This window comes from Coregonus lavaretus (genome assembly GCF_964263955.1).
Source record: "Coregonus lavaretus genome assembly, chromosome: 31".
In the NCBI taxonomy this organism is placed as follows: Eukaryota; Metazoa; Chordata; class Actinopteri; order Salmoniformes; family Salmonidae; genus Coregonus; species Coregonus lavaretus.
Window position 1 is genome coordinate 9,515,275 of NC_140018.1, and position 4,505 is coordinate 9,519,779.

Below are 4,505 nucleotides of genomic sequence, written 5' to 3' on the forward strand. Positions count from 1 at the left end.
CATCCTATCATCTCTTCCCTCTGCTCAATCCTTCTCCCTCCAATCTCCTGATTCTGCCTCCTCAACCGTCCTCTCCTCCCTTTCTGCATCCTTTGACTCTCTATGTCCCCTATCCTCCCGGCCGGCTCGGTCCTCCCCTCCAGCTCCGTGGCTTGATGACTCATTGCGAGCTCACAGAACAGAGCTCCGGGCAGCTGAGCGGAAATTGAAGAAAACTAGACTCCCTGCGGACCTGGCATCTTTTCACTCCCTCCTCTCAAAATTTTCTTCATCTGTTTCTGCTGCTAAGGCCACTTTCTACCACTCTAAATTCCAAGCATCTGCCTCTAACCCTAGGAAGCTCTTTGCCACATTCTCCTCCCTGCTGAATCCCCCCCCCCCCTCCTCCCTCTCTGTGGATGACTTCATCAACCACTTTGAAAAGAAGGTTGACGACATCCGATCCTCGTTTGTTAAGTCAAATGACACTGCTGGTCCTGCTCACACTGCCCTACCATATGCTTTGACTTCTTTCTCCCCTCTCTCTCCAGATAAAATCTTGCGACTTGTGACGGCAGGCCGCCCAACAACCTGCCCGCTTGACCCTATCCCCTCCTCTCTTCTCCAGACCATCTCCGGTGACCTTCTCCCCTACCTCACCTCGCTGATCAACTCATCCTTGACCGCTGGCTATGTCCCTTCCATCTTCAAGAGAGCGAGAATTGCACCCCTTCTCAAAAAACCAACACTCGATCCCTCTGATGTCAACAACTACAGACCAGTATCCCTTCTTTCTTTTCTCTCCAAAACTATTGAGCGTGCCGTCTTTAGCCAACTCTCTTGCTATCTCTCTCAGAATGACCTTCTTGATCCAAACCAGTCAGGTTTCAAGACTGGTCATTCAACTGAGACTGCTCTTCTCTGTGTCATGGAGGCTCTCCGCACTGCTAAAGTTAACTCTCTCTCCTCTGCTCTTGTCCTTCTAGACCTGTCTGCTGCCTTTGATACTGTGAACCATCAAATCCTCCTCTCCACCCTCTCCGAGCTGGGCATCTCCGGCGCGGCTCACTCTTGGATTGCGTCCTACCTGACTGGTCGCTCCTACCAAGTGGCGTGGCGAGAAGCTGTCTCCGCACCACGTGCTCTCACCACTGGTGTCCCCCAGGGCTCAGTTCTAGGCCCTCTCCTATTCTCGCTATACACCAAGTCACTTGGCTCTGTCATATCCTCACATGGCCTCTCCTATCATTGCTACGCTGACGATACACAACTAATCTTCTCCTTTCCCCCTTCTGATAACCAGGTGGCGAATCGCATCTCTGCATGTCTGGCAGACATATCAGTATGGATGACGGATCACCACCTCAAGCTGAACCTTGGCAAGACGGAGCTGCTCTTCCTCCCGGGGAAGGACTGCCTGTTCCATGATCTCGCCATCACGGTTGACAACTCCGTTGTGTCCTCCTCCCAGAGTGCGAAGAGCCTTGGCGTGACCCTGGACAACACCCTGTCGTTCTCCACTAACATCAAGGCGGTGACCCGATCCTGTAGGTTCATGCTCTACAACATTCGGAGAGTACGACCCTGCCTTACACAGGAAGCGGCACAGGTCCTAATCCAGGCACTTGTCATCTCCCGTCTGGATTACTGCAACTCGCTGTTGGCTGGGCTCCCTGCCTGTGCCATTAAACCCCTACAACTCATCCAGAATGCCGCAGCCCGTCTGGTGTTCAACCTTCCCAAGTTCTCTCACGTCACCCCGCTCCTCCGCACACTCACGACCATGGTGCTTGCCTATGGAACTGTGAGGGGAACGGCACCTCTGTACCTTCAGGCTCTGATCAGTCCCTACACCCAAACGAGGGCATTGCATTCATCCACCTCTGGCCTGCTGGCTCCCCTTCCTCTGCGGAAGCATAGTTCCCGCTCAGCCCAGTCAAAACTGTTCGCTGCTCTGGCACCCCAATGGTGGAACAAGCTCCCTCACGACGCCAGGACAGAGGAGTCACTCACCTGAAACCCCACCTCTTTAAGGAATAAAGTAATCCTTCTACCCCCCCCCCCCCCCCCCTTACCCCAACCCCCCCCCCAAAAAAATTATAATAAGGTGAATGCACCAATTTGTAAGTCGCTCTGGATAAGAGCGTCTGCTAAATGACGTAAATGTAAATGTAAATGTAAATATAGGACTATAGAAGCCTATAGAGTGCTATAGATAGCTATAGAGGGCTATATAAGACTATAGAGTGCTATATAGGGCTATAGATGGCTATATAAGACTATAGAGGACTATAGAGGCCTATAGAGTGCTATAGAGGGCTATAGATGGCTATAGATGGCTATAGAGGACTATAGAGGACTATAGAGGCCTATAGAGTGCTATATATGGCTATAGAGGGCTATAGAGAACTATAGAGGACTATAGAAACCTATAGAGTGCTATAGAGGGCTACAGAGGGCTATATACGACTATAGAGTGCTATAGAGGGCTATAGATGGCTATGGAGGGCTATAGATGGCTATAGAGGACTATAGAGGACTATAGAAGCCTATAGAGTGCTATGGATGGCTATAAAGGGCCATATAAGACTATAGAGGACTATAGAGGCCTATAGAGGGCTATATAAGACTATAGAGTGCTATAGAGGCCTATAGAGGGCTATATAAGACTATAGAGTGCTATAGAGGACTATATAGGACTATAGAAGCCTATAGAGTGCTATAGAGGGCTATAAATGGTCCTCTGTAGCTCAGTTGGTAGAGCACGGCGCTTGTAACGCCAAGGTAGTGGGTTCGATCCCCGGGACCACCCATACACAAAAATGTATGCACGCATGACTGTAAGTCGCTTTGGATAAAAGCGTCTGCTAAATGGCAAATTATTATATTATTATTATAAATGGCTATAGAGGGCTATAGAGGACTATATAGGACTATAGATGCCTATATAGTGCTATAGATGGCTATAGAGGGCTATATAAGACTATAGAGTGCTATAGAGGGCTATAGATGGCTATAGAGGGCTATATAAGACTATAGAGTGCTATAGAGGGCTATAGAGGGCTATATAAGTCTATAGAGGACTATAGTGGCCTATAGAGTGCTATAGAGGGCTATAGATGGCTATAGAGGACTATAGAGGCCTATAGAGGCCTATATAGTGCTATGGATGGCTATGGAGGGCTATAGAGGACTATAGAGGACTATATAAGCCTATAGAGTGCTATAGATGGCTATAGAGGGCTATATAAGACTATAGAGTGCTATAGAGGGCTATAAATGGTCCTCTGTAGCTCAGTTGGTAGAGCACGGCGCTTGTAACGCCAAGGTAGTGGGTTCGATCCCCGGGACCACCCATACACAAAAATATATGCACGCATGACTGTAAGTCGCTTTGGATAAAAGCGTCTGCTAAATGGCATATTATTATATTATTGTTATAAATGGCTATAGAGGGCTATAGAGGACTATATAGGACTATAGATGCCTACAGAGTGCTATAGATGGCTATAGAGGGCTATATAAGACTATAGAGTGCTATAGAGGGCTATATATGGCTATACAGGGCTATATAAGACTATAGAGTGCTATAGAGGGCTATATAAGACTATAGAGGACTATAGTGGCCTATAGAGTGCTATAGAGGGCTATAGATGGCTATAGATGGCTATAGAGGACTATAGAGGCCTATAGAGGCCTATAGAGTGCTATAGATGGCTATGGAGGGCTATAGAGGACTATAGAGGACTATATAAGCCTATAGAGTGCTATAGAGGGCTATATAAGACTATAGAGTGCTATAGATGGCTATAGAGGACTATAGAGGACTAAATAGGTCTATAGAGTGCTATAGAGGACTATAGAGTGCTATAGAGGGCTATAGAGTGCTATAGAGGACTATAGAGTGCTATAGAGGGCTATAGAGGGCTATAGATGGCTATAGAGGGCTATAGATGGCTATAGAGTGCTATAGATGGCTATAGAGGGCTATAGATGGCTATAGAGTGCTACAGAGGGCTATAGAGGGCTATAGATGGCTATAGAGGAAGGAGTTGTAGTGTAGGCTCAGCCCTAATTTATGTGCTCTCTGTCACCTGGAGCTGCATGGCAAATGGTCCAGGAACACAAGTAAAGCACAAAGGACAATGCCCAAGGACTAGTCAGCCCTTCCACATCTGAGGTGTCAACATGTATCTCTCTATTACAGTATCCAGTGGACTGACTATTGTGATAGATACCAAACATGAATATATCATTATTCTATCTGAAACTTGTTCACTGAGGATAGCTATGATGCTATCTATATGGATGAATGATCTCTGTGGTATCTGTACAGGGTGAACTCTAAATAACTCCATGCAAAGGTTTTATATTGTCTTGTCAGGAATTCTGTCTTATTTACATTGGTCTCATCCCCCACACAAGCTCTTAGATGTGGTGACACCCTGTGGAGATTGGGCCTTGGTGGTCAGGTTACTCTGTAAACTTGGTATCGTTTTTTACTTTATTTAACCTTTATTTAACCA